We start from the raw sequence: 25215 nt of genomic DNA on the forward strand, positions 1-25215 counted from the left end.
TTCTTCTAAGAAATAAACACATTGCAGTCTTCGTGTGAATACTTACCATGCTTGTGTTAAGAGCTCTAAACTGGATTAATTTTCTCTCCTGGCCAATGTACACCCTCACACTTCACTTTTCTCTCCCAAAAAAGAGACTATTAGGACCAATTGAAAGCAATGAGGTTAATGACAGGAAGAGAATGATCTTAAAATCCAGTTTTTAGCTCCGAAGAGAGTTTTGTTGGCACTTCCCAGTGATGGCCAGATTAACCTACTGTGAGTTTTATAAGGGCCAGAGATGATAGAACTGATCAGAAGGCAACAGGCTAAATTCCCAGTAACTTACTGTTTGAAAGAGGTTTTCCTATATAGGCTTAAATATAAGTACCAACCACTCTCTGATGGTTAAGAAAGAGAGAGAGAGTTTGTGTGTATGCATTTATATGTGTATGTGTGGGTGAATATAAGAAAAAGAGAGATTAAAAAAAAAAAGGTTTATTTGAATCCAGAGTTAATGCCAGAATTCACTGGTCTAAAATTAATCAAATACTTGTTTCCATAATCTTTCCAACCATTAATAACATGCTTCTCATTTTTCTTAGAATTGGCATCATGTATATTGAAATTTACATTTAAAAGCTCCTGGTAACCTTTGGCACTAGGATTCCTGATCTGGAGGTAACTCAAGTTAAGTTGGATCTATGCCCAATCCTCTCCCACTAGGACAATTTTATTTGCTGGTAGCTCAGAGGTAGTTTCTCATTTTTAATCTTAAAACAATTCATTTTGTAATTTTCAGGTGTTAGTGAGTTGGCATCAGGGTCCTTTTTGATGAAAGATTTCCAGGAAAAAAATTAGCAAGCTCTGTTTGTGGAACATCAAATCAAAACAAAGAGTTCTGTCTCAGAACATTTCATAGAAATTAAGTTCTGTACCTTCCATATTAGTGTGCTGTGTTCCCCAAGGTGTGTTAGGTATGCTCACCTGGTGAGTTATCCTACATCAGCCCTAGATTTCTAACATTTCCTGTTAGTTTACATGCTGGAGGATTAAGGCAAGACTGGATTAAAAAGGAGGAGTTGAAGAATTAACTCTGTTGCCCAGGAAGATTAGCTTTCCAGGCACTGATTCCTGGGGAGAGGTTTTTTTACTCAACATTGATGGCTGAACACCAGAACAAGGATTCCCCTGCCCCATCCCATGTTTAAACTGTAGCTTCCCCAAAGTGCTTTGTGTTAGTACTGGGGAAAGAATGACTCACACACAGAATAAATTGTTATCAAGAGCATCAGGGCTTATTTGTGAATATGCTAACAGTGAAAAATAAGAAAACCAAGTACGGGTCACTTGTCATCTCTGCCCTCCAATGTCCTCTAAAAGTAATAAGAGCTAATATGTGTTGAATACTTCCTATGTTCCCAGAACTATCATTAGCATTTTGCGTACCATCTCATTTAATCCTCAGGTTTCCACTGTAGGGTATAACTATAATCATCTCCATTTTGCAGATGAGGAAATTGAGGCAGGCAGAAGTTAAATAATTTGCCCAAATTCATACAGTCAGTAATGATAGCTTGGATTCAAACTCTGGCGAACAGACTGCCTGTAGGCTCTATCCCTATTGTGACACTACACCACCTCCTACAGTGAAGTAAAGGGACTGGAGGATCCTGAGGGTCCTTTCAGCCCTATCAATGAGTTGGGGGTGGGGAGGGAGAGTTCTGTTTCTGGGTTGGGTATATACAGTGTTCAGCCCCACTTTATTCCTTCCCATCTATAAGAATCATTTAGGCATACATCTTCACTATTAGGCCTATCGGTAGCATTGCAGGACTTGGGTTAGCTCCTAGGCCCCACAAGAATACTTATCAGGGCCATTCTTTTCTGAGCATGTGGGTTAAGTAAGATCTCAGTGGTAGTGGGACCCTGGAGAAATGAAGCATCTAGAATGTTGGCCTCAGAGAAAAATGCTGCAGCAAGAAGCTGCAGGCTGCAAGCTCCCAGCTGACTCGATAGGGACCATAGAAAATCAGGAGGAACAGTTTAGGCTGGTGAGAGATCTCATGGCCAGAACCTGGCCAGGAGCTATACTGACCTCCCCCCTCAACCCCCCAAACCAGCAGCCACAGCAAGAACAACAATAAGTCAAGTTCAGGCTAATAAAGCAGGCTGTGCCCCAGGAAGGGGCAACGGAGGCAGCCCGTGGAAGCTGCTGTGGAGGTGAAGGTGGGAAAATGAGAAGGGGAAGGAAGGAAGAGACAGCACCAGAGGGACTTGGAACAAAGGGGTAAAGGAGATTACAGTCAAATTACTGTCAGCCTCCCAGGAGCAGACAAACCACTAGAGTAAGCACTGAGATGGAATGAGAGGGAAAAGAAGAAAACAGCTCACAGCTACAAAGGAGAGGAGGAAGTGGGAGATGCGCTGCTTCCTGTAGAGAGAACGATGACTGAAGACAAAGCTGGGTGGGGACTAGTCCCCAGGCTGCAGCCGCCGCTGCTACACACACACACAACGCCGCCGCCGCCGCCGCTCCGTGGGCGACTCCTACTACTGCTGGGCTGGGCTGGGCTGGGCGGGCTGCGCCGGCTCATCTGCACAGACCAGCTCGGGAGAGAGGGGAAAAGCCACTCTCCTCTGACCAAGCCTCAGGAGCCAAGGTAAAGGAAACGTTTTGCATGTTGCTCCGTTTTAATTGAGAAAAATGACCATCGCCTGTGGTTTCAAGGGTAGATTTCTAAGGGAAGATAAGGACATTGCTTGAGGATTGAGGGAAATGATTAGCATAGGTTCTTTTAGAAGGGCTTTTGAGAGTGACCAAATTTGTGACACATTTGCTTAAAAAAAAATCATCATTAGGGCTTAGCTTTGGTGACTTGCCAGGAAAACCCGCTAAAGGTAAGAAGCTGTTTGCATAGTTCTCTCAGAAGAAAAGCAGAGCTGAGTTGAAATCAACAGGGGCTGGAAGCCGTGGTCTGATCATCTGAGCATTGCAGTCCCCTTGTTGAGAGGGTGTAAGTGGTGTAAAATGTTAATTGCATTCTCTTTCTTACGTATTGCACTGGGGTGTCTTCTGTCTTATAATGGCTGTGATTTGGCTTTGGGGACGGGGGCTAATTCTTTTGTACTCAGATTTTGCCAACAAAGGCTCGAATTGCGTATGTGAGGGGCAGTATTTACCATTAAAAAAACGGTGTCTTCCTCCCTCAGCTCTGTGCAGCTGCTTTCAGAATAACCTCAGAAACAGCTACCATTTTCCAGTCCTAAAGTTACATCCTTATTCAAAGGAGCATGGCGGGTTTAGGGATGGTAACTTGTCCAGAATCAGATACTGGTGTATATGTGGATGTTACATTTATATAGATTTTATTTATCTCTAGGTCAAGGTGGATGTTTAACCTCAGTGAGGGACAAAATATAAAAGTGCAGCTGGGTTGTTTCTTTACCGGTATATACCATATTTAGACTTGAGGTAGTAATATCAGAATATGATTTTTATTCTTTGACTTTTTTTGAGCAATGGATGCTCTTAATGAGAGTCTGAGACTGTGACTTGTTCATGTTTATGAATGATATGTAAAAGTGCAGAAAGTAGATCTAACGGATTAGAATTGAGATTGTGAGATTCCTTTGGCAGGATATGTAGGAGAAAGAGTTTAATAATCTAGTGTAGCATGATTTAAAAAATTAAACTACGTATCCTCAACAGAAAGTGTAGTTAAGCAATAAATGGTCATTGATAAAAGGTTTTTGCTTGGGTTTTATGACGAAAGGGAATGATTTTCAAAAGAAAGAGAGAAAGAATTGCTGATAGTGGAGTAAATAATAAAAATGTCATATTTGACAGTCATAAATTCTTAAAATACAGGTTTTTAAACACCAGATATGCCAATTAAGGGTGTGTGTATATGCCTCCTCCTTTATCACCATTTTTAGTTGTGAAGAGCTATAGGTTTGTGTGTGTGTGTGTGTGTGTGTGTGTGTGTTTTAATGCCATGTTTAATACATTGATTTGGCCGCCTCCTTCTTTATCACCATTTTTAGTTGTGAAGAGCTATAGGTTTGTGTGTGTGTGTGTGTGTGTGTGTGTGTGTGTGTGTGTGTTTTAATGCCATGTTTAATACATTGATTTGGCTTCTCAAAATTTGTGGAGTAGCAGCACATTTTCAGAACTAGGAAGCTTTTATAAGCATAACGCCTATTTCAGAGCTAGGAACCTTTTGTAGGTAAAATGTCTATTTTTCTGAGGTTAGTTCTCATTTAAATAAACCTGCACCATGTCTGAGAGATGAAGTATTGCTGATGTTGAAATCACGGAGCTCCCCTGAAGGATTCATTGAATTTAATCAAACCTGCAAGCAACACAAGTCATGCCACAGAGTCCACAGTTCCACTTCCTATTTGCATCCTAAGTAAAATATGTAAAGATAATCTTCCCAGAGAGGAGACAGAGGGTAGATCTTGGATCCAGAACGCCCTAACAGCTTCTATTATCAGGCTGCTTGTCATTAAATGAAGTAGAGAGTTGGGAATCTGGGCTGCATGAATGAGAAAAGGGGTTCCTTACCCTTTGGTACTTACTCATCTCCAGCCTGTATTCACAAGATAATGCCAACTCCCTGCTTTGTTTGGGGATGTGCAGACAATCTGCATTACTATTCTGTGCGTGTGTTTCACACAAAAGTAAAAAGATGAAACCTTGACCAATAGGCATGGTAGAGTCAAGAGGGCCCCCCGGGTATCATTCTGAAAACAGCTAAGAGGTGACTATTTTCTGCACAGCACAAAACATCTCCTTAATTGTTAAATTCCAGCTTGAAGCAGAACGCGAGTAACAGCAGATCAGTAACTATGATGGTAAAGTGTTTAGGAAAAAGATGAATACACTCTTACACTGAAAGTGAGACTATTTCCACTTATTCTGGCCATATGGAATATTGAAAGACATAGTACTTTTGCACAGGATTTTCAGTGGCCTTTCAGGGAGTCGACCAACACTGAAATTTTAATTGTGTGGGGGTTTTTTTCTGCCATACGGCCAGTGGCTGAATGGAAACATGACTCCATTATTTCATGGCCAGCCCTGAGCCTCATATGGTGGGCGTGTAGTGAATGTATTTGGTCGACTGACTTTTTTAGCCTACTTCAGAAGGCTGGCCCAACTTTTAAGTCTACACGCTGTATAGTCAAAGCAGAAAGCCCGTCAACAAAAGCCTACTGTGGATGGAATAAAAGAACACCATAGCGTGAAAAGAACACAGGCCTCAAAGTCAGGCAGATCTGCCTTTGAATCCTATCACTGGTTTTTACTACTTGACCTGGTACGTTAATTTATGAACCTTAGTTTCTTCATTGTGAAGAAGGGTTAATAGAAAGTACAGAATCAAGGGCGTTGTTTTGTTTTTGCTTTTGTGTGGGTAAGTGAGTACCTGGTACATAGAAGGTACACAGATGTCTTTTTTGTTTTTTCCCTTGGTGGCACGAGGAAAAGTTAGCATATTCTTGACCTTCGCTACTACCTCAAAGGTTCAAGGAGATTCTTTTTTTTTTTTGACTATGTGAAAATATATGTAACATAAAATTTCCCATTTTAACTCTTTTTAAGTATATAGTTCTGTGATATTAATTATATTCACATTGTTGTGCTACTATCATCACCACGTATCCACAGAACACCTTTTATCTTGCAAAACTGAAATTCTGTTCCTATTAAACAATAACTCCCCGCTCCCCGCTCCTCCCAGCCCCTGGCAACCACCATTCTACTTTCTGTCTCTGTGAATTTGACTAAGTACTGTGTATAAGTGGAATCATGCAATATTTGTCCTTTTGTGACTGGCCTAATTCACTTGATATAATGTCTTCAAGGCTCATCTGTGTTGTAGCATGTGTTAGAATTTCCTTCCTCTTTAAGGATACATAATATTCCATTGTATATACATGTCACTCTTTTTTTATCCAGTCATCCTTCAGTGGACACTTGGGCCACTTTCTGGCTATTGTGAATAATGCTGCTATGAACTTGGGTGTGCAAACACCTGTTAGAGTCCTTGCTCTCACTTCTTTTGGGTACCCAGCAGTGAAACTGCTGCAACATAGAAATGCTATGTTTAATTTTTTTTGTTTTTTCACATTGCTGTTTTCCAGAGAAGCTGCACCATTTTACATTCCCACTACAGCACATAAGGGTTCTGATTTCTCCACATCCTCACTAACATGTTATTTTCTGTGTTTTGTTTGTTTGTTTTTGATAATAACCATTCTGATGGGTGTGAAGTGGTATCTCATTGTGGTTTTGATTTGCATTTCCCTAATTATTGGTGAAGTTGAACATCTTTTCATGAGCTTATTAGCCATTTGTATATCTTCTTTGGAGAAATGTCTATTCAAGTCCTTTACCAATTCTTAATTAGATTGTTTTGAGATGACATTTCTCAATGGTGGGATCTCTTAACATAATGCATCACTAGATAAGGATTATAATGTATTTAATCCCCTGTATACAACAGTATTATATCTGCCCAAATAAAACATTTCTCTGCAGGCTGGCCAGTTAGCTCAGCTGGGTAGAATGTGGTGATGATAACTCAAGGTCCAGGGTCCTGTGTGAGCCAGCAAAAAATACACACACACACACACGTATATTTCTCTCAAAAGTAACTTTTAAATCAAAAAAAGAAAGTAAGAAAGTATGCATAGTTCCTGCTAATAATTGGTGATTTCAAGAACCTGATAATGAAATTCACACCCTTATTGTAGATAGTCAGACTGGTGACCCTGCTGGTCAAGTCCAAGTCATGGAACAGGCTACTACCAAAGAGGCACTGGAGGGCTGTGGTCCCCACTCAGTAACTGAAGCTTCTCAGGATGAGAAAAATGCCCAATAGGTAGCATAACAGGTAGCAATAGGTAGTGAGATAAAGATAGGGGAAACTAAAGTAGGAAATTGCTCTCAAACCCGCAAACTTATGGGGGGGGGCATAGTAACTAAACAATACAATAGGTTTCTGAGACAAGAAGTTTCTACTAATGTAATGTGATTCTAATCTAAATTTCACTTTTAAAAATAAAGAATCCTGTTTCGTTTTCCAATACAGATTTCACTCCTCATCCTGAGAAGCCAGTGAAGTAGGGTATGAATGAAGCTGAGGAAGGCTGGGCAGAAAGATTAGGGAGAACTCTACTGAATAGCAGCAATATCTGAGCTTTATGATGGGGGTGCAGACATTGACCTTAAGTGGTTTGAAGAGCTCTTGAATGATTAACTTTCTTTAATGTACTCTGCACGTGTGTTGGGGGTGAGATTGTGGATAATGACCCCCAAATTTATTTAATTTTTAAATCTGTTCATTCTACAATTACTGGGAGAACCCGAATACCTGGCTTTATCAGGTCTGGGTGGGAGAGGGGAGTTAAGAGCTGTATTAAGACTTAGTTCCTCCCAGCCCACCCCAGAGGTGATGGAAATGTTAATTAGTCTGATTTAATCATTCCACAATGTTTACATGTACAGAAATGACACATTGTACCCTATACATATATGCAATTTTTATTTGTCAATTAAAAATAAAATAAAACTTAAAAAAAAAAAGACTTAATCCCTGGTCTAGAACATCATAGAATGATAGAGCTGCAAATGACTGGGGGTGACCTGGCCTATGTCAGCCCATCCATGGTGGATAATGAAATAGGCCTGGAACTTAGAGTTGCACAGTTGACTAATTCCTCACCAAGACTTAATCCCTGGTCTAGAACATCATAGAATGATAGAGCTGCAAATGACTGGGGGTGACCTGGCCTATGTCAGCCCGTCCATGGTGGATAATGAAATAGGCCTGGAACTTAGAGTTGCACAGTTGACTAATTCCTCACCTCCCAATTCAAAATCCATTCTCTTTCTTCCATATTAGGGCAAATGGATAGAGAAAGTCATTATACTTTGTCACTTTTAAGATTGTTTATAAGAGTAAAATATTTTGTTTAAAAAGAAGAGGAGAATGTTTAAATTTAATACCCTATGTAAACATGGAGTTTTTGTGTCCAAATTTGTTCAAGTATAAAGACGTCACTGTGGGTTAGAGATTCAAATTTTCAGGTAAGAGTATTAGAGATACATATGGTTCCTGGAAACTCTTATGTTAAGGAAAACAAGTTGTGTTTAATGGGAGTCAGTGTTCAGACAATAAATGGTACCACAGTATACCGAGGTTTGAGATAAGTCAAGATCAGTCCTTTAATCTCTTGGCAAATGTGTGTAAACAGTCAAGCTCTTAATGGAAAGTCTTTGAAAAAACCAGCCTTTTGACCCCTTCTTCCCTGTTCCCTGGCCTTCCCATGCCCCCAGCCACCCTGGCTGTGGGGTCAGGCATCCCCCAACCCTCTCCCCTGGCACCCAGCACTCAGAGGTAATGGAGAGGAAACTGGGCTAATCGGTTCTACTCCAGATTCATTTCCAGGTCAGCAGGGCCACTGCTGTTCTCTGCAAATCCTTTTCTTCTTCCTTTTCTATTTCACTCTTCACTCTCCCGTCCATTCAACCCAAAGTCCCCACTCCCTGTACTCATTACAGGACCTCACCTTCTGTTTTTCTGAGAAGTCACATATTACAGGCTTCCTCAACCTCATTCCTCATTCCTCAAAATTTCTCTGTGTCTTTATTTGTCTTAGTCCATTTGGACTGCTATAACAAATTACAATAGACTGGGTAACTTATAAATAACAGAAAATTATTTCTCACAGTTCTAAAGGCTGGGAAGCCCAAGATCAAGTTGCCAGCAGATCCACACATTCATCGATGGGGGCTCATTCCTCATAATGGTGCCTTCTATGTGACCTTACATGGTGGAAGGGGCTAGCTAGCTCCTGGAGGCCTCTTTTATAAGGGCACTAATCCCATTCATGAGGACTCCACCTTCATGACCTAATCACCTCCCAACAGCTCTACCTCCCAATACCATCACATTGGGGATCGGGTTCCAACATACAAGTACGAATTTTGGGGGGACATAAACATTCAGAACATAGATCATTCATTTCTCTTCTTCCTTTCTAAGTCAAATTAACAAGCCAAGAGTAAACCCTCTACTTGGACTCTCTATCTCATTTCCTTTTACTTTCTGAGGAATTATGTTCTGACAATAATTCTCTTTCCTATGTATTTGGTTTCTTCTCTTTATTCATCCTTTCCCTTTTGCTTGTAAACATGCTTAGTTTTTCATACACACATAAATTAATTTAAAAATAGATAAAACAGACCTACTGCCAACAAAGCTTCCCCTTGACTTTTGTAACCTCTACTAACCTTGTTCTCTTAACGTCTCCAAAGGCTCCCAACTTCTCCACTAACTTCAATTCCTGCTCCCTAAATATGCACGTTCTTAAAATTGATTCTTCTGCCACTTAGTTTCTCCTTTTCCCTTAATTGAACCCTTTCCTATGTTTCAATCATTGTTGCTGTGGAAGTCAGTCCCAAATCTGATTCTCCACTCTGATCTCTCACCTATTCTCTAAGCTTGCATAGCCCGCTGCTTGCAAATTTACCAGAACATCCAACCCAGTGAAATTAAAACTCACATATCCTAATCAGTGCTCACCATCACCTTTCCCACTCCTCAAAACCAACTCCTCACCAGATTACATGACTGTTACGACACCCCATTCTTTCAACCCCTCTAATTAGGAAAACCCAATTTTACTATTTTCCTCCCCAAGCCACCCAAGTTTCAGTAAGTCGTATAGCTCTTTGTATTGTGATTGGAAATGTTTCTTGACACTGCCTACTCTTTTCTACGTTGAAAGCCAGTGTCTGAGTTCAGGCCTTCTTAACCTTCAGCTGGACTGATTTTTTTGTGTGTGCTCTGCCCTCTCTCTGCAATAGCTTTCCTGCTTTCCCTTCTATCCTTCACACTCAGTCTTGCTTCTCTAATACCCCAATTCCATTTGTCTGGTAAGGCTCAGTCCAAATGCTCCCTCTTCCGTGAAGCCTTCCTTGGTTTCTTCCCTCCCCTTCCTGATAAGAAAGTTTTTGTCTCCTCTGAAATGTATTTTTCTTTCACCACAGCATTTAGCTTATTCTAGCATGCATAACAGCAATCTGCGTATTTTTTTCTTTTTGACCATGTTGCGAGCTCTTTGAGGACAGCAGCCACATCTGGTTTTGTCCTTGTCTTCCTTGTAGCAGATGATGCAGTCTGTTTATCATTCATTTATTTAATGAAATTTTTTGAGTGACTCATTTTTTGATGAAGAGTGGGCTAGACATAGTTCTTGTCCTCTAGGAGCTCACAGACTACTGGGGAAAACAGACAAACACAGAAGTAATTACAATACAGTTAGTCATTCTGTCCACAAGTCTTAACTGAATGTCTGCAGAGTGCCATGTGGCCTTCAAGATGCCGGGGAAGTTAGGATGAACAAAATAGGCCAGTTCTTTGTTTTCTTGGAACTTACATCCTAGTGTTGGGAGAGACTCAATAAACACATAAACCGGTGGTGTTTAGATCTGGCTGCACATTGGAAATCATTGAGGGGTACTTTGAAAAATTATCTACAGTCCAGCCTTACCTCGGACTAATTAAATCAGAAACATCCAGGACTGGAACCCAATGACAGAAACAAATTACAAGAAAATATCAGATAGTGATGAGTGCTTTGATGGACGAAAATAGAAATAAGGTGATTGATGGTGTACGTATGATGATGCTGGTAATGGGGAGTTTACTTCGTCGGGTAATCCCTGAGGGCCTCTCTGAAGAGGTGACATTTGAGTTGAGACTTCAATGATGGTGAGGAGTCAACCATGTGAAGTTCTAGGGGACTGGGGGAGAAGATTCCAAGCAGAAGGTGCAGGTGCCTTTTTAAAATAAGGATGAGGTGAAATTCCAGAGGAAATGTGGCCTTCTGCACATGTATGTACTGTAATCTACAAAATTTGTCTTTCCTACAAAAAGCAGCTTTTCAGTTAAACTAGGTGGACTCCAAATGCAGAACACTTGGCTGCTCTGTTGAGTACTTGGTCTAGGTTGGATTTTATTTAGATCAAATTGGTTTACGCAGTCAGGAAGACTACTCTGTTTTTTTCCTACCCTGCAATCAGCACTACAAGGCTTGCTGTCTGAACTAAAGACCATTCTTACTGTGTAAAATAACCTTAGGTTCTTGGTATTATCTCTTAAGTGAATAAAGAAGAGAAGGCAGTGACTTCTGCCCTGAATTCAGTTTTGGGGAACCAGGGAAAACCTCACAGAGGAGTCATTCAAACCACACAGTAAAGCACTCACTCATCTTTAAATGAGTAAGGGTTAACATGTTTAGGAATCAAGTTGAGAACTAGCATTTGTTGAGCATCCTGAATTCAGTTTTGGGGAACCAGGGAAAACCTCACAGAGGAGTCATTCAAACCACACAGTAAAGCACTCACTCATGTTTAAATGAGTAAGGGTTAACATGTTTAGGAATCAAGTTGAGAACTAGCATTTGTTGAGCATTAAGTTTGTGCTGGATACTTTATATACATTTCAGTTTTCAACTCATTTTAAAAATAACCCTGTGAGATGAGGATAATATTTTTCTATCAGAATACTTTCAGCTGCTGGTTAAAGAACGCCGTACCAAAATGGCTTAAACAATAGGAAACTTGTCTCCAAATCCCCTGAAATCAGGGTAGCTCCAGAGTTAGTTATTTAGTAGCCGGACAATGTCCTTAGCAACCTGAGTGCTTTCTTTGCTCAGCACGTTGGTTTACCCTCTTAGGCCGACTCCTCTCTCTGTGCTGAGATGGCTGCTACAATTTCAGAATACAGGCAGATTTTGATATATAGAAGCCTGGTAAAGGGGCTGATTTCTTCCCATGTAGCTCTTTTTAAAGTTACAGAAAAGCCGTCTCCAGCAGAATTCCCTTATGTATTAGTGGCTGGGTAGATGGAACCATCAATTGGCAAATCTAAGTTTCCTCTGGAAACCAGGGAGCAGCCCAGCCTCTCTGAAGAACAAGGTTACTAGGCCCCAGGAAAAAGGTCTGGTTCTATTCACAGGAAGAAGGGGTTATAGTAATTGGGTAGGCAGGCAATAGAGTCTGCCACTTTATCATTCTCATTTCATAAGTGATGATTTCAAGGCTCAAAAAAGCTAAATAACCTACCAAGATCATATAGCTTTGAGTTGAATAGAGTTTTTACGCATGTCCCTTTGAGAAAAACAAACTTACACAAACAAAACATTTGTTTTTCTTGATGGTGATGGTCTAGGGAGGTTGGAGAGAGAATCTTGGATAAAAACACAGAATGGCTGGAGAGAGAAAGTCAAGAATAACCTTCTAATCAAATTATCCAGAAGGAAATTCATCAGGTCCTTTAAAGCAGTGAGAGTGGCATTTCATTTAGACAACCAGCCCTGAATTTCTGCATTGTAAAAAAAAATATATATATATATATAATTACATTAAGTCTTCCTGGCTGGTCATTTAAATCAATTTGACCTAAATAAACCCACTCTGGGACAAGTAATGAGCTAGAGAGGCCAAGGGTTCTACATATGGTGTCTATCCCACTTAAATGAAAACCTTGTTTTTTCTGGGAAGGTATGTATTTTGTGGATTACAGCACCTGTAAGAGAACAATGAATAATCTCTGGAATTTCTAATTATGAGTTATTTAGAAAATAGGTTTCTACTTTCCAACTCTGGAGGCAACATATACAGTTCCATTCTTATTACATTTTCTTCATAGTTCCTACTTTCTACTTTAGTATTATTCAGAGGCTGCATTATATGAGGCAGCAATAGTGGAAAAGGGAAATTTTGGTGGAATTGCCGTCATTACAGTGTTTTGACGTATACAGTTCCATTCTTATTACATTTTCTTCATAGTTCCTACTTTCTACTTTAGTATTATTCAGAGGCTGCATTATGTGAGGCAGCAATAGTGGAAAAGGGAAATTTTGGTGGAATTGCCGTCATTACAGTGTTTTGACTGCTTGTGTCTAAGGCGTATTTCTGTGCATTTTCATCATAACACACTAAGCATTAATGGTAGGAGTCCTTTCTCTGTAATAGATGATTGAGTGCCTCCTACTCCTGTATTTGCATTTTTAAACAGGAAAGTCAAGTTAGTTTCTAGGCTTTGCCAACAGAACTCGGTTTAAGAAGGGTATTTATCTGATCTGTGTAGAACCACATAAGAAAAACTGTAAAAAAATTTTAAACAGGAAAAGAAAAATCTCATTGTCACTTTAGAGGCTTTCCTTGGAGAACTGAATTGATCCTTTGCCGTTTTTTTAAGCCTCATGAATGATGGTTGTGTTTAGGGAAAATTGCTGTGTGTGGGCATTAAGCCATCTCACTAACAGTTTTATTACATTTTAACTTAAGGGAAAAAACCATATTGAACAGCCCCAAGACTTTTTAAATTAAAATAATAAAAATTTAAGTAAGAAAAGATGAAAATCCCTAGGCAAAAAGAATGGCCTGACTTGTCTTTTATTATGTCTTAAAATAATCCTAAAATACTGTAAATGTAAAAAAATAATATTCTAAGATTTAATATACAGGAGAGCATAATAGTTAAAGGACCTTGGTTTGGAATCAGAATCATTTTGGGCAAGTTGCTCAAACTTTCTATGCTTAGTTTCCTCATCTATAAAATGAGAAATAATGATACCTACTTCACCAAATTGTCAGAAGAAAATTTTTTAATGTATGTAAAATGTTTATTTAGCATGGTGCCTAATTTATAGTAAGTATTAAAGAAATATAGCTATTATTAGTATAATTGCTATTATTACCACAGATCTGCAGCAGAGTATCTTTTATTCTATCCAAGGGATTCTTAGCAAATTCTAGCAGACATAATTGTTGTGGCCCAACATCAATCATAAGTGCTCACATCTTGGAATAAGGAATCACCTAAGGAAGCCTATATCCCTGGGATAGTCAGATGTTGATGTTTTGACTTAAATGTTAGTGTCGGGTTTGCACTGTGTTCAGGAATCCATGTGTTTAGCCATAAATATTTCCAGTTTTCTTTCCCAGCTCGTGATAGGTTTACATTTCCCAGTGGGCTATAGTTAGGTGGCCATGTGCCTCCCATTGGCCAGTGAAAAGTGAGCAGAAATGGTATATGTCACTTCTAGGAAGAAGCTGTAAGAAGCAGGTTGTGAGCACATTCCTTGGCCATAGGCAGTGGTTGAAAGAGAGAAATGGTGGCTGAGCTCTTAAGCCTGGGCCTTACAGTAAAGACCACACAAAGGAGGTCTCTCTGCCAACCTGCAGTGGACAGGGAGTAAGAGCAAGAAGTAAGCTTTGCTGAATATAGCAGGTCATGTGTTACCACAGCATAACCTAGCCCATCCTGACTGATAGTCACCATGGTTTTCCCTTCAAACTCTAGTAAAAAAAATATTATTGGTAGCAATACAAAAAATATGTGGCTATTTGGAGACAGTAATTTTAAATGATTATTTTGTGTATGTATATAATGTTGTATTATATGTTAGCATCAAGGGATTTAAGTTAAATAGATTTATATAAATTATTTTCATTTAAATTTCCTTGAAGATAAGGTTTATTTTCATTTTTCACGTAAAAAAAACTACCAGCTATATATATATATATATATATTTTTTTTTTTCCCCCCATCCCCAAGGGAGTCAGCTGTGATGCCAAAGTCAGTACTTTGAATTCCAGGCCTGATTTGCTCATTAGGTAATGATCCCTCTCACTGAGCGCTTCACCCAGAATGGTGCTTTGTGAAACAGAGGAGCTTTCTGAGAGGTGGTAATGCACTGAGCTGTGCCCATGGCCTTTGTCTCCAGTGAGAAAATAGTCTTCCCTAAGCCCTATTATGATGTTCCAGCTATAAACAACAGTGTTTAGTACATAGATGGTCTAAATAATATTTATTAAATAAATGAATGGAAGTACTCCACAGTTCTTCTAAATGTCTGGACTCATTCATGTTTGCATTTAAAAAATAAATGTCTATTTTGGACATTGGTTTTAAAACATCTTGGTATTAAGACTTACATTTATTCTTTTGTAACACTTTACATGTGACCACATACCCACAGATTGAGGCTATTTTATCTGATACTTTTCACTACTGATTTTGTTTCACCTGAATATTTCATTTGAGTCTCTAAAACTACATTATGAAATACCTTAATTATTTAAATTAGGAAAAGATTAATTATCTCTAGTGTACAAACTCAAATTAATTTCATTATAAACTTGAGGTTTAAATTGATTAATCTTGGGGTGTATAAGGAACCAATTTTTTTTTTTCATTGTTAAGGAGAAGGGCATATTTGATTTGATAGATCTCTCACCAGTTATACTAATAGGAGCAAGAAATTTGAAGGAAAACTTTGGGTGGATTTTATAAACCAGCCAGAAACCTGTGTGTCTGGGGCTTCTGGGGGAACAATCTGTGAGTCATTTTAAAAAACAAACACACTCATAATCACAGTGCATGTTGTTACCATGGTAATTAGGCCTGTGGAGTTGGCTAGCTTATGTTCCTACAAAGAGAAGAGGGGGAGAGAAACTGAGAATTCAGAGCTTTGACTGTCAGCTTCGATTCGCCTGTTGCAGGAAAGAGTGTAGGGGTTTCTTGAGAACACATTGGCACAGTCATCCTGAGAGGGAAGTGAAGAAACTCTGGCATCCTGCCTTTGTTACTGAGCACGAGTTAGCCAGATCAGTGTTGGATATTACGATTTGCAGGGGAGAGAAGGACCATTTGGCATTCTCTTGGGAGGAAAGGGAAAAATAGTTTCTTTATCTGATATATATAATCACATATAAGTTTCTCAATCAACCTGGTGGAATGTCAGGTGTGCCTGTGCTCTAGGCTTTAATGATCCTCTATAAGGTGCCAAATGCCACTGGCATAAATTAATCACAGATTCGAATGATCCTTGATTCTCGGTGTATTATTCTAATATGGTTAGAGACTGGTTTTAATGAGTCTGTTGTTTTGGATCTGATTCCCAAGTAGACCAGGTAATCTTTTATCTGTTTTATGGACTACATATGACTCCTTTATCTCGGACAGTCATGTCATCATACAGGCCCATGGGTCACAAGGGAAATCAGGGAGGTTATGTGAGCTCTGCCATATCTGTCACCATTTCAGGGGAAAATAAAATCAGAGCATACACCTAATTGATGGACAGCATTATGATTCTATGTAAAGGACAAACATCACCCTTAAATTAAAGGTACGAGTGCACATACAAAGTTGTTTTTAAGACTGTTTTTAAATTCACTGTAAGAAGTCTGGGTATTGATAATCATAATATATTTACTTTGGTTTTATTTTTTAGAGTTTTCCTCAAACACTTTTAAAGCAGATTTTTTTTAGAGTTGAAACAACTTTTTCTTATTAAAACTATTCTTCAAAAGGTTTGAAATAAAGAGAAATGAGGTGTGATTAAAGGGTCATATAAACTCAGAGAGTTTATTTGGGTGTGATTTGTGTCCTGGCATATATGCCTGGCAATAACTACTTCTGAACTATAGATTTCACTTTTCCTTTCTTATGTGGAAATAAGGCACATGTTGCCCAGACTTCATTCTGTTTAATTTTCTTACCAGTAGTAAACAAAGCTTACCTCAAAAACTTTTTTCTGATCATCAAAGTAATTCATGCTGATTATTGAAAATTTGGAAAATACTGAAAATTATGAAGAAAAAATAAGAATGACCCTATCCATTAATTAAGTTGTTGGTTGAACTGCATGTAACAGAGACCTGATTTCACCATGGCTAGCAGAAGTTAGATGTTACTCCTCTTTAACATAACAACACAGAGGTGGGTGGCCCAGGACTGGTAAGGTAGCTCTACTCCACAAGATCATGCAGGAACCCAGGCTCCTTGTTCCATCATTTCCAGCATGTTTGTCTCACTTTCATGGTCTAAGGTGGCTTGCCATTAAGGACTCCACTGTAATCAGCAGGGAGGGAGAAAGCTAGAAGGGGCAGGCATGACCCAGAAGTTACACATACCACTTTTGCTCACATCCCATTGATTGAATTTCGGCATACCTAGCAGCAAGGAAAGCCAGGAGAAGTAGCTATTTTTGACATGTACGTGCTTAGCTTAGAATTCTGTTAGAAGCATGGCAGAAGAAGACATCTGATATTTGGGTATATATAGCAATTTCTGCCATTTCCATTATTTTATAAAACAGAGGTAATATACTATTTGCGTTTTGATATATTTTCTTCCAGTCTTTTTCTAGAAAAATATGTATCAGAAAGATATTATGTATTTTATTTTATTTTATTTATTTATTTATTTATTTTTTTTTTGTCTTTTTTCCGTGTCCGGCAACGGATCGCAACCCCTTTTTCTAGAAAAATATGTATCAGAAAGATATTATGTATAATGTATACTAGAACATATGTGTGTACACAATATATTATATATAATATTATATATGTGTGTATATAATATATAAAATATTTTAAATATTAACATATATGTATGATATGTTAGAAAAATATATAAAAATATTATAGAATATATGTCAGAAAAATATCTTGTATATATAAATATGTATTAGGAAATTAGTGTATGTCACACTATATATAACATTTTTCTTTTCACTTTGTATCTTATGCATTTTCCTCATCATTTAAATGTTTTGTATTCATTATTTTAAAGTTCTATCATGTGTACTTTCTGTTTTACTTAATAGGTTGTATTATTGATATTTAGGCTATTTTTAATACCTTGATAGTAATTCTTCATTTACATTTTGGACTGTTTTTTGGTTAAAGTCAAAGGGTGGCTACAAGAGAACAATGATTGAGAACATATTTGAGTCTCTTGATAAACAGCACCAAAGTGCTTTCCAGAGAGGTTGTGCAAATTTCCGTTTTTTGGTTAAAGTCAAAGGGTGGCTACAAGAGAACAATGATTGAGAGCATATTTGAGTCTCTTGATAAACAGCACCAAAGTGCTTTCCAGAGAGGTTGTGCAAATTTCCACTATCAACAATAATGTATGAGCGTGCTAGACATGGAGCACCCTTGAGCAGGCTTATTTTGCAAGTCCCACTTAGTCATTGGTATCCCTAGGGTTCATTCTCTGAAAATAGATTGTTTTTTGCCCTTGGCTTGTTTTTTCTTTTTTCCCTTTGCGGTCATTAATCATGAGATAATGGTTTTCTAATAACTTTGACTCATTTAAAAACATATGACCCCTTATGGTAGTCTGGGAATTTAATTGGTTGGGTCGAGATTGCAGCACACACACCAGCTTAAGCAACGTGAGATCTCTAGAGACACTGATGTTCATTTGGTCCTAGGATCCAAAGTGAAATTGATTTCCACCCTCTATAATAATACTCTAGATGTGAGGTACTTCTTTGTTCTGAAAAACAACAAAATAGGAATGGTAAAACTCTCCCTGAGGCTTTGGCAGCTCCCTTTGAGCTGGGTGCTTTATAGCTTTTGAGGACTAAAGAAGCTCCTCTACATAGGAGTTTTCTCAGATATGAACCACACTGGGCACTAGGCAAAATTAGGCCAACTTCTGGCCAACATTACAGAAGTCATTAATGGCTAAGGTTATAGATGTCTTTCTACTTCTAAACAGCTAGTGGGAGCGTTGGATGCTACAGATACTTTGACAGCCACTAACTTGTCCCTATCTACCCTCTAAAAGGGCCAGATACACACGAACAATATGGCTCCAACTCTGTCCCTAACACCTGGAGCAAGAGTGTGTTCTGTCTCTGCCGCTTTGGTCCTGTTAGGAGCAAATCAGGTTAGGTCAGGAGCAAAGTTTGTTCTCATTCATCCTGCTGGTACACAGCCTCTGTCACTAAGAACTCTGCTTCCCCTAGGTTACCAAGTGGACTTTGTGATTTCACATTTTCTTGCAGATGAAGGAATTTCATGAAGAAAGGGACTATTATTTCACAAGTCTGTTTCTTAAAAGACAAAAAGTCATAAAGTGTTTGTTTCTAGGCTCTGAAGTATAAACCTGTAAGACTTCCTGCCCTTAAAACTATACTGCCATTACCACCAACCCTAGTTACAGAAGCATTTATTCTACTCACTCAGCTCTTATGTATCATGTTATTTCTCTTTTTTAAAAAACAAAATTTCATTTTCCTCTATGCTTTCTCAACAGCCGGATCTGCCAGTGAGCCTCAGGCTTTGGGAACTCGAGAGGTAAGAATTCAAAAATATTTTCTTCTAGAATCCTCTTGAATCTAACCAAATCTTCAAGAGGGGAAAAAAAATGGTCCTATAGATGAAAGCATTTAAGCATGTGATGTTTTATTGAAAGGAAATATCCAGAAAGTCTTTATCAATATTAACATGACTTCAGGATTTAAAGAAAAAACGGCTCTCTTTAATAATAATTAAGATCAAATTTTCACACAGATTTTCCCATTTTCTTCTAAAAATCTGAGTTGAAGAGCTTTTGAGGTTGCTATCTTAACAAAATGTATCCCTATAGCACCAAATATGATTAATGGGTTGCAGATATTGAGGACATATTCTGTGCAAGACAGAATCTCAAAGTCGACTAGATTGGAGATGGGTAAACCCTGTTCTTAGTAGTTTGGCCGTGGAGATTGTAAGGGCTTTTCCAGAAGCAACAACAACAATCTCATGCTGTTGGGGATTCTTCTTGATGAAGCTCACTTAGCCTCTGAAACTAGCTAAAGCCATATGAGTCTCGTTGTAGACTAGAACGTTCACCATAATCCTGAGACAGGTGATAATGTGGTTGCCTGCTCCAACCAAGATGTAGTTTCCAGAAGCAACAACAACAATCTCATGCTGTTGGGGATTCTTCTTGATGAAGCTCACTTAGCCTCTGAAACTAGCTAAACCCATATGAGTCTCGTTGTAGACTAGAAGGTTCACCATAATCCTGAGACAGGTGATAATGTGGTTGCCTGCTCCAACCAAGATGTAGTTTCCTCTAGTCAATGAATTTGGTTTTTCCCAGTTTTTAAATTTAACTTCTTTATGATGGCTAGTATCGTTTCATTTGAACCCTCTCTCATTTCTCCTCTTTCCCCATTGGATTATATGGCAGCTTGAATTTGATTGTTGGATTTTTAACTGTTTATGTCATTGTTTAGTTGCTATAGCAAAATGCTAATAAAAAATAAAACCTACTTATAACTTGACTTAGTTTATTGAAGCAAGTCATTCATCCACTTATTCATTCCACAAATATTTATTTAGCATTTACTAGGTATCAGACCTTCCTTAGGATAAGAGGGTCAATTTTCTTCTGCTCACTCACGTTTATGAGGACCTCAAATTTAGACTTTTGAGATCTCCAGATGAGGTTATCTGTCAGAGATACACTGACAGAATGAAAAGACGACACTCAGCATACAACTTTAATTGTTAAATGTAAATATTTAGAATATGTCACAATTTTTGAAACATGTTTTTTTGACATTTCTTCACTTTTTAATATACTAGGAATAGAAAAACACAAAACAAAATAAAACTTCTCTCAAGCCTCTAACGTAACTTCCTGTTTTATCATAAATGTCCGTCCAGTGATCCACCTCCATTTCAAGAAGATAGGCTCTGAGAGAGCAGGAATAATGTCTAACTTGCTACCCATTTTGCCTCCAGCATCTAGCAAGGTGTCTGGCATTAATACATTTAAAAAAAACCTGTTGAATGAATAAACAAAAGAATGAATGTTAGGATGTAAAGATGAAAAAAACACAGCCTTGCCCCAGAGTTGCTCAGTCTCATGGAGGAGAAAACCCTGTAAAGAAGGAAATCCCTATGGTCAGGGCTGGTAAGGCACGAGCAGTGTGTTCTGGATGTTGGAGGAGAGGACTAACTTGGTGAGGAGTTTGGTGAGAAGCTTGATGGGCAAAGGGGCATTAGAGCTGTGACATGAAGGGCCATCAGTCAGAGACACAGGGAAAAGGTATTCTGGGAATTAGGAAATGCGTGTTAAAGTACACGGAGGCCCCCAAGGGTCCGGTATTCTGAAAACCTTTAGAAATGCAAAGCAGCCAGGGTGTGATCAGAAAGTAGCAGACTGAAGAGATGCGGCTTGAGAAGCAGGCCAATGAAGCTTGGGAGAGACCCTAACTGCCTGCTCAAGAGTTTGGATTCTGTCCGCTGGGTGGAGAGGCAGAAAAGGGTGTATAATCAGATTTTTTTTTTTTTTTAAAAAAGGATAATACCTTAGGCAGCAGGATGAAAGATAAAGAAATGGAGAAAGACTAATGGAAGGGACACCAATGGAGGTCTTGGGTCTGGAAATGATGGGCTGGATTTGGGAGAGCTCACGGAATTGCTGATTAAAGGTGAGAAGGAGAGAAAGAGATGTAGAATAACCCCCAGATTTCTCTTTTGGAAGGCTAGATGGGTGGGGATAACTGGGTTACAGGTACAGAGAAGAACTGGTTCACATCTGTGGAGTGGCCACCTCCACGTGGCATGTCCAGTAGGGAGCTCACTACTGGGCACAGCCGTGGCTCTCAGGCCTGGCTGCAAGTCAGAATGTCCAGGGAAGAGTTTCAAAACACTGACACAAAGACTCTTAAACTAGACTGTTTGAATCGGAATCTCTGGGGGATGTTCCTTAGCATCGGTAGTTTCAAAAAGCTCCCCAGGTGATTTTAACGTGCAGCCAGCATTGAGAATTTCTGGTCTAGAGCTTATTAGAAGAAAGCCCTTTCTGTGTGTTTGCTTTTGGGACCATATGTAGCTTTTGCTATTCTATAACCAGCTTCTTTTGGGTTTAAATACCTAACATCTTTCAGGTAAGGACTGAGACATCCCTACATTCTACCAAATATCACTAAAAATGAGGACTGTTTTATAAGTATCTGATGTTTTTTGTCTGATGTTTGTGTTGATTTCTTTTAAGCTAATACATGTACTTAAAATTTTTAAATTAATCTAAGCAGAGTTTCTCAATGGGGGTTGTTGGCACATTGAATGGGACAATTCTTCATTGTGATTTTTGGTATCCCTCTCCTTGGTTCACAAAAGGCTAGTGGCACCTTCAAGTCATTGTGACATCCAGAGCGCCCTAGGGAGACACTGAGAACTACTGCATCTTAGCACACAACGTTCAAGAGATTATTTGGCACTTCCCACTGTCACCTAAAAGTGTTTTTCCTTCATGCAAAATTATTGGTTTCAGTTATACTCGGTGGTTCCTTCCTTATGTAAGCAGTCTCTGTGCTAACAAACTAAAGAAAGAAACTAAACCAAGTAGGCAAGTAAAAGGAAGTATTGTTCTGTACTGTCAGAGGGATTTTGAGGTTATTTGGCCTTGTATTAAGTATTTTTTTAAGTCTATACAGAGAAGCAAATTAAACACCAAGTAAGAAGTGATCAAATATTGAAGTTTGAAGCAAAATACTGTTAAGACATCATGCAAATTGCACAGCAGCAGAGATGAAGGATGTATTAGTTTCCTATTGCTGCTGTAACAAATTATTACAAATAGTGGTTTAAACAGTACAAACTTATTATCTTACAGTTCTGTAGGGATCTAACTGGGATAAAAACAGAATATCAACAAGGCTGCATTCCTTTCTGGAGGTTGTAGGGGAGAATTCATTTCCTTGCCTTTTATAGCTTCTAAAGGGCTCCTTCCTCCATCCTCAAAGCCATCAACATCTTCTAATTTGAAACTCAGCCAGGAAAGGTTTTCTATTTTAAGGGCCCATGTGATAAAAATATTGGACACACCTGGATACCCTCCCTATTACAAGGTCCTTGATTTTATCACATCTGCAAAGTCCCTTTATCCATGTAAGGTTACATATTCATAGGTTGCAGGAATTAGGACATAGACATAGTTAGGGGCTATTATTCTGCCTACTACAAAGTAAAAGAAATTAATTCTTCGGGAGGGTAGATATGTTTCAGGTAGCAGAGATAGTATCTGCTAACATTTAATCATATAGGATTGAGAAGGTTTAGGGTTCCCAAGTTGATGAAGCAAGTTCTTATCTTGACTGCATTTCCCTTTTTGTAGGTCTAGATACTGAATGAAGGCTTTTGGTTTTCCTGGAGTATTTGGCATTGCATCAAATGGACAGGTTGAAGTCCAATGGCCCCTTTCTTGGCCAGACTTTCTGGTACTGTAGGTGTGCCCTCTGGAGACTGTACTGCTTTGGGCATTTCTCCAACTCTGGAGAGTTTGCTTACAGTTTTCAGGTTCCAAGATCTTTGAATAGAAGCAAAGAAATATGAAGTTTCTATTTTATGCTGTTATGTCTGCCTGCCATATTATGTGTTATTTATTAGGCTCTAAAATGTGAACATTGGAAAGAAAAATAACATCATATTTCAGAACCTCACTGTAGTGGTTTTATGAAAGCCAATTTCTAGGTGTGGTTTAATTTACTGCATACATTACGTAGGCCATTCCCACAAGGTGAGAAATTACATCTTGCCTGGTGAATGAAATGGATCACTGCATTATTTTTTGAAAACTGTCTTCAGAGACAGAACCTCACTGTAGTGGTTTTATGAAAGCCAATTTCTAGGTGTGGTTTAATTTACTGCATACATTACGTAGGCCATTCCCACAAGGTGAGAAACTACATCTTGCCTGGTGAATGAAATGGATCACTGCATTATTTTTTGAAAACTGTCTTCAGAGAGGAATGTGGCTGGAAATTTTGGGTGGAGGTTTTAAATTTTTCAGCTATTTTTGTGGCAAGTCCCCTTTTTATCCACTTCTAGACACTTCAGTAATGCAGATCTGAAGTTCAAACCTAGGGCAACACACTTTCCTGATTCGCCCAAGACTGAAGGATTTCGTGGGACACAGCACTTTCAGTATTAAAACTGGGAGAATCCTTGACAAATCAGGAGAGTTGGTCACCCCAGATGTCTAACAAATGGCTTCAATAGAAAGTAGCTGTCATGTTGATGAACTTAAGATGTAGATTTCGAATGAAGACAGTAATGAAGACAACCCCTAGGGTTTGAAGTGAAAATGGGGATGAATCCAACTCTTTTGGTAAATCTCTATCCATACTGGTATATACATGTTTGTCCAAACCAACTTAGAAAAAAGAAAGAAAGAAAAAGAAAAAGAAAAGCCTAAGATTTAGAGCTAAGAAGAACTAGCAACATTTATGAAATCACAAGACACGGGCTGCATTTTCAGTTCTCCAGTGCTACCAACATGCTCCTGCATGTTGCCTGTGATGGCCAAAGCTTTCATAACTTTGTTACCGAGGTGATCACAGGACCTTGCTGAATCTTTTTCAGCACGTCAACATGTGCAGAAGTTATAAAACTCCAGGTTTGTCAATGCAGCACAGAGCTCTCTTAGCTCTAATGCTACCTATTGTATAACAGAATTGAATTTTCCTCCCCTAAGAGACAGCATAGACTGTTCAGGAAGAGATAAGTATTAGGAAGACTATCTTGAATGCCTGAGGGGAGGGGATTGGAGTGGATAATATCTTGGAGTTCTGTCTAGCTCTATGAACTTGGTGCTTCCTGACCTCCCAGCAGTAGGAACATGAGCTACTTACCCTGAAGTCAAGTTGCTGCATCTGAGTAAAGTTGCTTGCTCAGCCTTTCCTCCCTTCTTCTATAGCAACTGCCCCACATCACCATAGCAAAAGTCAGACTGAGAAACTGAGGACACTGAAGGTCCTAGGGACTCATCCCGCACATTTCTTGGCTTTTATTTGGAGATTTTAATTCTCTAAACCATTGGGACTAAACAAAGAAAACTGTAAATGTACTTGAAAGAGCAATAAATTAGCTTTCCCCTAATAGGTATTTGACTTTTAGGAACTGGCAGTCTTTTGGAGGGGGGGGGGTGTGGATTTAATAGTTTCCCATCTTCCAAACTGTTCTAGTTGGTAGATCCAAGGAATTCTCTTTCAATTTTTTTTTCTTCCAAAAAAAGATTTAGCACTGTCAATCATTGAAGTGGGATTTGGGTTTCTGACAAGGATAAGTCCCGGACAGATTTGTGAATTACTTTTATTCTGTCCTCAATCTCTTTTTTGGGTTCCTTCCTTTTAGGACTTCTCGTTTCATTTTGCTGAGATTAGTTTCATTTCAGCTTGAAACCTCTACTGATTTTTGTGAATCAACAAATTCCAGAAGAAATGAAAGCAGATCAAATCCTTATGCTGTAATATAAAGCCAGGTTCTTTTATTCTTTTCCAAAGAGAAATTAGAGAGTAAGTGTAAATAGGAGATCAAAATGACTACTTCTCTGAGTATGGGGTTTCCTTTTT

The 25215-nt window shown here is 38.8% G+C and overlaps 1 long non-coding RNA gene across 1 annotated transcript in view; it reads left to right on the top strand.

The window, feature by feature from the left end:
- The first annotated feature begins 2435 nt into the window (after positions 1–2435).
- LOC103585447 overlaps positions 2436–25215 on the top strand; it is a 96322-nt gene continuing 73542 nt past the window's right edge. Inside the window, exons 1-2 of the long non-coding RNA XR_550076.1 lie at positions 2436–2642; positions 19122–19162. This is a non-coding gene — a long non-coding RNA (uncharacterized LOC103585447). The remainder of the gene's footprint in view (positions 2643–19121; positions 19163–25215) is intronic.

The sequence above is a fragment of the Galeopterus variegatus genome, unplaced genomic scaffold (genome assembly GCF_000696425.1).
Source record: "Galeopterus variegatus unplaced genomic scaffold, G_variegatus-3.0.2 Scaffold240, whole genome shotgun sequence".
In the NCBI taxonomy this organism is placed as follows: domain Eukaryota; kingdom Metazoa; phylum Chordata; class Mammalia; order Dermoptera; family Cynocephalidae; genus Galeopterus; species Galeopterus variegatus.